This window comes from Adiantum capillus-veneris, chromosome 3, assembly GCF_014529385.1.
Source record: "Adiantum capillus-veneris isolate H3 chromosome 3, ASM1452938v2, whole genome shotgun sequence".
NCBI classification, from domain to species: Eukaryota; Viridiplantae; Streptophyta; class Polypodiopsida; order Polypodiales; family Pteridaceae; genus Adiantum; species Adiantum capillus-veneris.
Genome location: NC_140933.1, coordinates 72,015,278 through 72,028,267, shown reverse-complemented (window position 1 = coordinate 72,028,267; position 12,990 = coordinate 72,015,278). Strand labels below are relative to the sequence as shown.

Here is a 12,990-nt window from a genome sequence, read left to right as displayed (position 1 = left end):
ACCCTGCATCAAATTCATGAAGGGACGGCCAAAAGTTTTTGCGATTATGCAGCAAAGAGGATCATGTTATGTTGCAGTTTTCAGTGTGCTGCGGAAAGACGTGATTTCCTTTTCTGTTCATGTTGCTGGAAATGCATCAATTGTTTCATACTTCTTGCACTTGAGGTCCTCTGCCTCGGCTATGCCTAAAAAGATTTGTAAAACAAATTGTAATAGAGCACTTGCACATAACCAAGGCACTTGACTTCTAATCAAGGGTCACTTGATGGGTTCAGGTCCTCCGTGCGTGCCAAGTGTTATGGTATGGGCCATACACCATAAATACAAGGGATAGGAACCTTAGTCTAAGGGTAAAGGGGATCTCAAGGGGCAAGCACGAAGGGTCATAAGGGGATATGAAAGGGTATGAGAAGTTCCTTATATAAGAGGGTACTCTTATCACTTATAATCAGCCCCAATCATTGGATAAATAAAGCAAGTATGGATTGGGATGTATGGTTATCTCCTACTTCTTCTCCTGTAAAGGCTCACACCTCTCTATCTCTCAATCTCTCTCTACTTCTTCCTCTCTGTGTAAGAGCATAGAGTCGTAGAGGGTGGGTCTTGCCCTCTACATTTGGCGACCACGGGATTCTTTCTCACTTCCTACTATGATGGTGATGAAGTAGGTGAAAGCTGTGACTGGGGCAAAGGGCGGCCCATATCTCTTGTGGCTTACCATACCTATGATGGAGGCAAAGGAGGTTGTGGCCCCTGCTGAGAAGAGTGTGCACGCATGCTGATAAGGCGCTACTGATGGAGAAACGGGTGCTGTTTTATGGAAAAGAGAAATGATACATTTTGAAAACTTAAAGCGCAGGATTGGATCTCCTAAGCGGGATTCCCATTGCGGTTGCAGTTTCTAGACCGAACTGGTCAGAAGGTGTCATCCACCAGTGTATCGCGGCTCCAGTCGCTCCCCAGGTCGAAGGCGTTGATGTTGACGTATTCGGGCAGCCAGTCGGGAGAATCTCCGGCGGGGGTGAGCACCAACTGCGCCGTACACAACTGCGTGAGGCAATCCTCTTGTTCTGTCCTGACGAATTCGTCAAGGAAACCCTGCTCAAAGTCGTTGCCGTTGGGGTCATCCAGATTTGTGAACTTTCTTTCTTGGTATAAGTCAGGTAGTGGCACGTTTCTTTCTTGGTATAAGCCAGGTAGTGGCAAGTTCCTATCCACGGTTGCATCTTGCTAGAAAACGGCACAACTGCAGTTAATTTCACCGGCCATATCTCATACTCGCAGCCCTGCAACCAGATCATCATTAACATATTCTATTAATCAGGGCCACAGTCAAGACTAATCACAGCACGTCTTATAATTATCAGGCCGCTCTCAATGTTATACTATACAGAATGTAACCATCTATGTATTGTGCGCCATGAAGTACATGCATAAATTATAAGCAAGAATGTACGCACGCAATACGTATCTTTTTAAGAATGAGTAAACACACGTATTTTGTTATTACTAGCAGGTACCCAAGTGATACTTAGCAATGCCGCAGCTACTGGACTCCTATTAATGGACTGAGATAGCAACAGAAGTTGCAGCGCTAGCAGCACAGGAACAGCAACGTGAATGAGCCCACTCATGGACCCTCCAGCCATGGTTGTTTCTGCAGAGGAGGAGTATGGCAGAGGAGTTGTAGTTATACAACGTCAGATGACTGTAGTACTCTGCTTTAATTAGGAAGGAGCGCCCGAGATTTATAAGAGCTGACCGTTAGGTCGACCAGCCTGGCCAAGTTCCAGTTGGGACCAGCCTGGCCCGCATTCTGGAACGTGCTATATTTATTTAGACAATACCACGTCAAGCTGCACGTCCATGGCACAAAGCTTGCTGCACGAGAGAGAGAGAGAGAGAGAGAGAGAGAGAGAGAGCCATTATCCACGTCGCAAGGCCATGGCCATCGCCCGCCTGCCCCCCAGGCTATGGCGCTGTCGAGGTCTTGCAGCTGCAGCAGCGCCTGACCCCGTTTGTTCTCCGCTACCCCTAAAATATAATTTTACATGCTTTTCACATGGATTGTCGACTACTCTGGGCTCTGATCACAGAGGAGATACCAAGCTCAATTTTGGAGGATGCTGATCTTAAGCGGTTGAAAGAGCAGCATCTCAATGCGTGCTGACAGCTGAGTTGCATGTAAGAAGCTTCGCAATGTGATTTTGCAGGACACGGTAAGATCAAAGAGGAAGGATCTTAGTATGCACTTGGTTTGTTTTCCTCTCAACTTGGTTGGCGAGTGTTGTAGTTTCATGCTGTGAGATTGTTTTTTTATCCTAGTCGGTGTGTGCTTGTAAATTGAGATAAGTAGTGTTTTGGTCGTATTTGTTGGAAGTTCAAACTGGCAGAGAAGCATCATTGCTATAGAGGTGCCCCGCTCTGGCTTTCTTCTGTCATGTTTTTGGTGCCGCCACTGTGGAGCTAGTTTGAGTACCTTCAGATAGAGATTTGGGAGGTGGTTACATATTCAAAAGCGCAAAGGGTAATCAAGATTTCAAATGGATACAAGTGAGGTCTATCATGTATATTGCTTTTGTGGAAGGAAAGACGAAGATGTAGAAGCATGGGTGCCTTTGGCTGATGATTTACTTTTGGAGCTTGGCATGTATGATGATGAGGAAAGGGATGATTTTATGTATGAGAGCTTGTGTGAAGATGCTATGCAATTTTATAATAGTCTTCCCATACATGTGCAGTACAGCTGGCAATTGATGAAGGTTGCGTTGCTGAAGCATTATGTGGAGCTTGAGGTGCCAGCCATGCATTCTCGATACTTTTATGGTACAGATAAGGAATGCATAAAATCTTGGATTGCACGGGTAGAAGATTGGCGCCAGAGTTGGTTGGCTTTGAAGTTTTCACTACTGATGTGTTACTGGAGGTTGCCAAAGTCTCAAGATGCAATAGAAAGGTCTGTTGTCGTTGCTTTTGAATGAGTACAAAATGAGTTTGGAAAAGCGGTGCAAAGTGGGCTGGAATCTTTTGCTTATGAGGTAAATGACTTGTATGTGGAGAACAATTTTCCTATGAATCATGCAATGAGAGATCCTTTCAGCATGAGTGTTTCATGTAGGATGAATGTTGATGAAAATTCTGAGAGTGGATATAGTAGTGAATGTGAATCTGAAGGTGGTAGTGTGGACTTGACATCTGATACTTTATCTGATGGTGTCTCACTTGATGAAGCAATTCCTGATGGATATTTCTCATGCGATGAGTCTATGGTGTTTGACCTTTCTCCATTCATGAGGGACATCAGATCATTGAAACAAAAATGGCCTGTTGAAATCTATGTATGCAATAGACGGAAGCATGTTGTGGAATCCTCTGATCAGAATAAAGATACATGCCTAGAAGTAGATACAAAAAGTTTTGAAATTTACGAATCAGCCTCTTTGAGTTATGTTGCAAAATCTTTACCACTTGCTAACACTAATGATTGCAAGCAAATCCATGGTGCTCTTGGTGATGCATGTGATGATCACTTTGAAGTAGTGTCTATAGATGAGAAACTTTTTTCATTTGACAAGGAAGCTCTTGAACCCGGTTGTGGGCACCATAGCCCCGCATGTAAAGGTTTTGATATTCATGCAGTTGTCAGCTCTTCTTGGATGCAATGTATGGATACGGTTGTTGATGATGAGGATGCCTAGGGCTTCGATGAACCGGTGATGGAAGATGACTTGTATATCAGCAATTATGTCCAAAAGGTACAAGAGAGGTTGTGAAATCTAAAAATTCAGAGAGAGGCTAAGAAAATACAGAATTTGTTGAGGGAAGCTCATAGCGTTGATGCTCTTACGGAAGATCTTCTGCTTGGTTCAGAGAATAAGCTCAGAGAAAGTACCATCACTGATATGGACATAGGGGGTTTGGTGCATCCTTTTGCTGAGGAGACACAGATAGGCATATATGCAAGTAGAGAAACTATGAAGGCCGATAAGGAAATAATGTCTGGCAAGAGAGTAATGGTTTATACACATGTTCAAGAAGAAAATGTGTCTCCCTACGCTGCTGACATGACATGCTTTTCTCCTCATGGAGCTTGGAGTATGCTAGTGTATCCTTGGGCACATTGCAAGAATTTTGTGTTTAACAAGGGCCAATCTATACTTTTTGGGAGTATGTGTGGACCATTTACACTCTAGCCATTTGACCCAGGCGGGTGCTGGTGTGGTTTGTCAATATGGGTGTGGAGGAAGGTTGTCGAAGGAAAGAGACATCCAGGGAAGAGGAAGGAACCTGTAGAGGTACAAGGAATTCCGCTTTAGATCGTGAGAGCCCATGGTTGGAAGGAGTTTTTGCTTTTCCATGGCCGTAAAGGAAAGGTTGAGGGTCAGATGGTGAAGAGCTTATGATTGAGGCTCTCCCACTTGTAGGCATGTAGTTGAAGGATGTCGATGGAGAGAAGTGGAGGGTTTTCAAGGAAATAGGAAGATGAAGTTGGGGAGGGAGCAACTCCTTGCTGTAAGGACCCCCGGATCAAACACTTGTACATCATCTTCATTCGTAGCCTCATCTTTTTCTTCGTCTTCTTCCAGTAGGGGAACCATTGTGTATGCTTCTTGAAAATCAAGGAAGCAAAAGTGATTACGAAATAATTGACTTGCGTGTAAAGCAGAAATAAAGTTTACTGTATTTTGGTAGCACTGGCAGCTTGCCCAACAACTTGCGGGTCAGAGGCGACATTCCTTATTGATTGATTTGCTTGACCAGGCTCAGCGGGTTCAGAGGCAACATTCCTTATTGATTGATTTGCTTGACCAGGCTCAACGGGTTCAGAGGCGTTCGTGGCTTGTCCAAGTGTGGGATCAGAGGCCGTAGTTTGTTTTGATTCAGCAGCTTGCTCACCTTGGTCGTTTGGGGAGTCAGAGGCTGGCTTGCAGATTCACGCTTGCTCAAGTCTTGCAGGGTCAGAGGTGTCAGGGTTCATTGAGGCTTGCAGGGCTTGAAAGTTATCTGCAGCGCTGAAATTGGTTGGAAGAAGCGTCCAATTTGTGGCATCTTCAAAGAATTGGGAGGCCAGAAGAGGGTCAGCAAACGGGTCCTCCTCCCTGATCGAACCTCCTCGTGATACCATGTAGAAAATTAGAGGTGCTGCTCTACATTGTGCATACACACACACAGAGATGTGCTAGTGCAGGAGGCGGTTACCAAGAGACGCACGTGGAAAGATACAACCGCTCACGTTATTCAGGTTTGAGACCTCTATTAATAGAGGTACGACTAAGATTACAAACGTCATGCTGACGTGACAAAGGCTTGCGGCTTATTTCCAACAGGTGACTACAGAGGGATGCCGATATAGGCAAGTGGAGGATCGAGAAGCCACAGACAGGGGAGCGTGTTGGGAATGGGAGGCGCACCAGGAAAAGAAGAAGATCGTGGCCGAGGGTGGTGATGTAGCTGGCCTGCGTTTTTTTCTCCTCTAAGTGCTTCCCGTGCTGGCGGGTCCAGATGGTAGAGGGGTTGCAAAATCGACAGGGCAGCAGTGTGTGTTGTGCGATGGTGAGAAGGATGGAGCGAGCCTCCCCTTTGTGTGCAAGAGCAGATAAATAAAAAACGTTTTTGATAACCACAGGAGAGCTGTGAGCTGAGAGGAAGCGGCCAACTTTGGGGCAAGTGGGCAAGCAGACTCAAGGGGGACAGTTTTGTGACCTGAGGGGCTGTGGTAAGACTTGACAAAGAGGGAGAACATCAGAGATGATGGCGACCTCTAGGTGCAAGGGCTCTGATCACATAGGAGATCCCAAGCTCAATTTTGGATGATGCTGATCTTAAGCGGTTGAAAGAGCAGCATCTCAATGCATCCTGACAGCTGAGTTGCATGGAAGAAGCTCTGCAAATGTGATTTTGCAAGACACGGTAAGATCAAAGAGGAAGCATCTTAGTATGCACTTGGTATGTTTCCCTCTCAACCTGGTTGGCGAGTGTTGTAGTTTCATGCTGTGAGATTGTTTTTTTATCCCAGTCGGTGTGTGCTAGTTGAGATAAGTAGTGTTTTGGTCGTATTTGTTGGAAGTTCAAACTAGCAGAGAAGCATTGCTATAGAGGTGCCCCACTCCGGCTTTCTTCTGTCAACGTGTCTCTCTCTGCGAGATGAAGGCTAAATGCCAAGTGAGATGAAGGGGAGTGGAAGAGAGAGAGAGAGAGAGAGAGAGAGAGAGAGAGAGGCCGTCGAAGGTGGCCTGCTGTACTCGTAGATAATACGTCAAACTGCACGTCCATGACACGAAGTTATAAGAATGTAAAATAAACAAAAAGGTTTTCAAACTAGTCTTGCTTGGTGGGCCTTGATATATGACAACTATAGAATATAAAGGACATATGTTTACCATCTAGCATTAAAGGAAACGACGACAATGCACTCACTGCCTGAGAGGCTCGGCAACGACGACAATGCACTGCTTGAGAGGGTAATACATTTAGAAATGTTGTATAGTTTTGGTTAGAGAAAAAGTTAAGTGGCATAAATTAATAGAGATAGTATTAAAATTGTTATTGTGTTCATAGCGATACAAAGCTAAGTGCATCACATCATCCCTCATAAAGATATGAATGCATTATCTAGCATGCTTTGCCCTAAAGAAAAATTTAGAAGAACAATGCACATCCACTATGAAAATATCAATACATTTACCGCGGCCTTTTACCGTGTTTTCTAGAGGGAGAGTCCAAAAAGGGTTGGACAAGGAAGTGAAAGGGAGGGAGGGGTTGTATTTCAAATATTACCACATTTATTATCTTGTTGATTACCGTATCTATTACCACTATTATAGCCTTGGATATTACAGTGTCTATTACTTAACCCAAATAGGCGTTTAAACATTTAAATTTTGGTCTTTCCCTCTACTTTGCTTGTGAAAAAAAAACTAAAGAACACAATATAAAATTTCAATAACCCAGGTTACTCACTTAAACATTCAATATTTGATGTTACCCTCTACAATGCTTGTCAAAAAAATTTAAAGAACACTATATAAAAACTCAATAATATGAGAAAAATAATATTTAAGCATAAAACAATAGCTAACATGAAACTACAAAAAGATTGCTCCATCTTAAAGTTATGCATGGCCTCCATGTAAAACAAGCATTGTCACAGATGAAAAGTTAAATAGGGAGGACATCTTTTGTTGAAACATGGGGATGATAGAGTTAATCTTGCCCACATTTTACCAGATGGTAGCAACTATGTTAGTTTCTTCAGGTGCTAAATTTGTGTAGACACCTCCATGTAAAGAAAACACTATCAGAGATGAGAAGCCAAACATGGACGATATCTTTTGTCGAGGCATGGGGATGATACAGTGAAGTGTGACCACATTTTACGAGATGGTAGCACTTATGTTAGTTTCTGCAAATGCTATCTTGCAGCAATGTGCACATTACAAAATGCTAGCTCCTCTTGCACCCATAACACTTTATAATATCAACGCTTCTTTAAAAAATGCAAAGCATTTTCTACTTTTTACTAATAAATATTGTTTCAATAAATTATAGATATTTTGTTATCATTTAAATTAATCACTCTCACTTGATTAGCATTCCTCACAAAATTAGAGAGAGAGATAAATGGACGACACAAAAATAAATTTCCACAACATAAAGTATACTAAATCTTTATGAATCATCTTCCAAAATGTAATAGGACTAAATTTTGAAGTTCTTAAAGTCGAAAAGAATGTAGTAAGCCATATCTTTCGTTTAGCACGATTTGAAAGATTGTTGAATAGTCTATTAGATAGAGCTTATATGAATGAGTTTAAGGTATTAAGAGAGAAAATATACTCTCTTCTTTTCAAATACTACACCAAAGTCATATTTCATAAAGACTAATGAACAACAGATAGTTTGTCTATGAACAATATAATAAAAACGAATTAAAACTGAGATTTTTATTAGTATGAATGTGTTATATTTATGTGTTTTAGCTTAAAATGCATGGGTAGGCTTAAAATAAGTTTAAAAAGTAGTGGAGATCCAAAAATAGTGTTTTTAGGAGTCGCGACCTAAAAGTAGCGTTTTCAGCCAAAGAAAGACGTTTTTCACAATTTAGTTCATGTTGCCTTGTAGACCACACTTATTCCCGTCGTTTTGAGTACCTGGAAGTCTATGTTCTGAGTTCGTTTGACCAAGTTATGACAGAAACAAATTGCCAGCAGCAACAAGCCGGTAACCTATAAGCAGCAGCCGGTTAGCTTACAAACAGATATACACAGGTAATATCTCTTTTGTTTGATCCAATCAAGAAGTGATTATAATATTTTATGATGGTACAAAATGATGTTTTGAATTTGATTTGGTTGCACGAGTATGTTCTTTTGGCTATTTTGTAAACGATACAGGGTGTCATGATATTGGGATTGTGATCGTGTTGCGATTTCGATTATGATCGTTGTTGCCCTCAAGAGATCAAGATTGAGATTGAGAGTGTGATTGTGATTGAGATTGAGAGTGAGAGTGTGATTGAGATTGAGATTGAGAGTGAGAGTGAGAGTGTCATTGAGATAGCTCATGGGTGGTCGGGAGGTTATGAAATGAGCTATGCTCTTCTTGTAATGATTACTTTGTATCCATACAGACTCTTTATTTCCATTTGTTTACTCTGCGTACTCTGTATATTCTTTGTTTATTATCAATGTATTTCGCTCTCACGTGTCGTGTGACAAGTGGTATCAGAGCGGTTTCAATCCTGCGGTAGCAATGGAAGCATATCACCAGTGATTGAAGGAACAAGAGGAGATTATTCAATGGCTCAATGAAGATCTTACCAGATATGAGGATGCGGATAAAGGATAAGAATAGCTAGTGCAGGAAGACAAAGTGGGGGAGAAGATGAAAGTTAAACATGGAAACGGTCCATCGCCGTCTCCAAGAGATGAAGGATCAAAGAAGAAGAAACGAAAGAGGAGCGATGATCAAGACGATGACGATGCGGGAGAAGATGCGAGATCAATCAAGTTTCAAGAAGAGTAAGGCCATCAGACTTTCAAATGCCCGAACAAAGCCATTGATAAGGAAATATGTACAAAGATGGTTGAATTGGAGACTATTGACGATACGGATGATAAAGGTAAGTCATCTAACTCTTCTTTATGATGCTTTATTAGTATTTGATTCATCATTTGAAAGCTTCTATGATCAAAGTGATGCATAAAATTTAAGATTTGAAATTGAATTTCTTAATTGATTTGAGTAGTACACATTGATTATTGTCCTCTAATCTGGCTGAGAAATTAAACCTAAAATTAAACTGAGAAATCAAGAGGGATGGTTGAGAAGAAATTTTGTTTACATAAGAATTATTTGTATTATCATGATTACTTGTGTGTACTTGTAAATTCCTCTTTGAAATATCAAAATTTGTGAGATTGCCAACGAAATATATTTATTTAGATAATCTTGTTGTAAAGAAAAGATATGAATAAAAAAAAAACTAGAAACCGATTTGATTGTAGAGTTACACAGCTTAGAAGTAGGTTTCTTCTTGAAATTTTCGTTAAGTGAAATGTATCATGTAAAAGATGCTTCTTACATTGAATTTGATGTTTTATATGTTGAAAACCCCTCTTTCCAACTCTGAGGACATAGTTAATTTTGATAAGGAGAGAATGTAATAGGACTAAATTTTGAAGTTCTTAAAGTCGAAAAGAATGTAGTAAACCATATCTTTCGTTTAGCACGATTTGAAAGATTGTTGAATAGTCTATTAGATAGAGCTTATATGCATGAGGTTAAGATATTAAGAAAGAAAATATACTCTCTTCTTTTCAAATACTACACCAAAGACATATTTCATAAAGATTAATGAACAACAAATAGTCTGTCTATGAACATTATAATAAAAACGTAATTAAAACTGAGATTTTTATTAGTATGAATGTGTTTTAGCTGAAAATGTTTGGGTAGACTTAAAATAAGTTAAAAAAGTAGTGGAGATCCAAAAATAGTGTTTTTAGGAGTCGCGACCTAAAAGTAGCGTTTTCAACCAAAGAAATACGTTTTTCGCAATTCTGCTCACGATGCCTTGTAGACCGGATTTATTCCCGTCGTTTTGAGTACCTGGAAGTCTATGTTCAGAGTTCGTTTGACCAAGTTATGACAGAAACAAATTGCCAGCAGCAACAGGGTAACCTACAAGCAGCAGCTGGTTAGCTTACAAACAGATATACACAAGTAATATCTCTTTTGTTTGATCCAATCAAGAAGTGATTATAATATTTTATGATGGTATAAAATGATGTTTTGAATTTGATTACCATGTTGATTTGGTTGCACGAGTATGTTATTTTGGTTATTTTGTAGACGATGCAGGGTGTCATGATATTGGGATTGTGATCGTGTTGCGATTTCGATTATGATTGTTGTTGCCATCAAGAGATCAAGATTGAGATTGAGAGTGTGATTGTGATTGAGATTGAGAGTGAGAGTGTGATTGAGATTGAGATTGAGATTGTGCACAAGATTGAGATTGAGAGTGAGAGTGAGAGTGTGATTGAGATAGCTCGGGGGTGGTCGGGAGGTTATGAAACGAGCTATGCTCTTCTTGTAATGATTACTTTGTATCCATACAGACTCTTTATTTCCATTTGTTTACTCTGCGTACTCTGTATATTCTTTGTTTATTATCAATGTATTTCGCTCTCCCGAGTCGCGTGACAAGTGGTATCAGAGCGGTTTCAATCCTGCGGTAGCAATGGAAGCATATCACCAGTGATTGAAGGAACAAGAGGATATTATTCGATGGCTCAATGAAGATCTTAACAGATATGAGGAAGCGGATAAAGGAAAGAGAATAGCTGGTGCAGGAAGACAAAGTGGAGGAGAAGATGAAAGTTAAACATGGAAACGGTCTATCGTCGTCTCCAAGAGATGAAGGATCAAAGAAGAAGAAACGAAAAAGGAACGATGATAAAGACGATGACGATGCGGGAGAAGCTGCGAGATCAATCAAGTTTCAAAAAGAGTAAGGCCATCAGACTTTCAAATGCCCGAAGAAAGTCATTGATAAGGAAATATGTATGAAGATGGTTGAATTGGAGACTATTGACGATGCGGATGATAAAGGTAAGTCATCTAACTCTTCTTTATGATGCTTTATGTATTTGATACATCATTTGAAAGCTTCTATGATCAAAGTCATGCATACAATTTAAGATTTGAAATTGAATTTCTTAATTGATTCGAGTAGTACACATTGATTATTATTCTCTAATCTGGTTGAGAAATTAAACCTAAAATTAAACTGAGAAATCAAGAGAGATGGTTGAGAAGAAATTTTGTTTACATAAGAATTATTTGTATTATCATGATTGCTTGTGTGTATTTGTAAATTCCTCTTTGAAATATCAAATTTTGTGAGAATGCCAACGAAATATATTTATTTAGATAATCTTGTTCTAAAGAAAAGATATGAATTAAAAAAAAACTAGAAACCGATTTGATTGTAGAGTTAGACAGCTTAGAAGTAGGATTCTTCTTGAAATTTTCGTTAAGTGAAATGTATCATGTAAAAGATGCTGCTTACATTGAATTTGATGTTTTATATGTTGAAAAACCCTCTTTCCAACTTTGAGGACAGAGTTAATTTTGATAAGGGGAGAATGTAATAGGACTAAATTTTGAAGTTCTTAAAGTCGAAAAGAATGTAGTAAACCATATCTTTCGTTTAGCACGATTTGAAAGATTGTTGAATAGTCTATTAGATAGAGCTTATATGAATAAGTTTAGGATATTAAGGAGAAAATATACTCTCTTCTTTTAAAATACTACAACAAAGACATATTTCATAAAGATTAATGAACAACAGATAGTCTGTCTATGAACAGTATAATAAAAACTTAATTAAAAGTGAGATTTTTATTAGTATCAATGTGTTTTAGCTTAAAATGCATGGGTAGGCTTAAAATAAGTTTAAAAAATAGTGAAGATAAAAAAATAGTGTTTTTAGGAGTCGCGACCTAAAAGTATCGTTTTCAGCCAAAGAAATACGTTTTTCGCAATTCTGTTCACGATTCCTTGTAGACCAAATCTATTCCCGTCGTTTTGAGTACCTGGAAGTCTATGTTCTGAGTTTGTTTGACCAAGTTATGACAGAAACAAATTGCCAGCAGCAACAAGGTAACCTACAAGCCGCAGCTGGTTAGCTTACAAACAGATATACACAAGTAATATCTCTTTTGTTTGATCCAATCAAGAAGTGATTATAATATTTTATGATGGTACAAAATGTGTTTGAAGTTGATTACCATGTTGATTTGGTTGCACGAGTATGTTATTTTGGTTATTTTGTAGATGATGCAGGGTGTCATGATATTGGGATTGTGATCGTGTTGCGATTTCGATTATGATTGTTGTTGCCATCAAGAGATCAAGATTGAGATTGAGAGTGTGAGTGTGATTGAGATTGCGATTGAGATTGTGCACAAGATTGAGATTGAGAGTGAGAGTGAGAGTGTGATTGAGATAGCTCGGGGGTGATCGGGAGGTTATGAAACGAGCTATGCTCTTCTTGTAATGATTAAGTTGTATCCATACAGAATCTTTATTTCCATTTGTTTACTTTGCGTACTCTGTATATTCTTTGTTTATTATCAATGTATTTCGCTCTCCCGTGTCGCGTGACACAAAAGATTCCTATAAGAAATGTCATCCAATTCTAAGCCCATGGCTCCTAGATTAATAAAGAGAGAAATAGAATTGTCGTTTATGGATGTGTTGGCTTCATCATATTCGAATTCTTCATCCTCCATCTTGTCATCATCATCATCATCACAATCATCCTTGCTAAGAGTTACTGCCCTTGGACTTGAATCATCGATCTCTGCTCCTGTGTCTCCCCCTCATCCAAAGTAGTAGGTGGTCACGGGTCGAAGATGTTCTCCACTTCATTAGTGACAAAAATGGTTCTCCCTCAGGTGTTATGGGAACTACGAACCAAAG

General features: G+C 39.6%; 1 pseudogene; it reads right to left on the bottom strand.

The window, feature by feature from the left end:
- Positions 1–502: 502 nt before the first annotated feature.
- Positions 503–1,418, bottom strand: LOC147461086 (uncharacterized; annotated as a pseudogene).
- Positions 1,419–12,990: the final 11,572 nt, after the last annotated feature.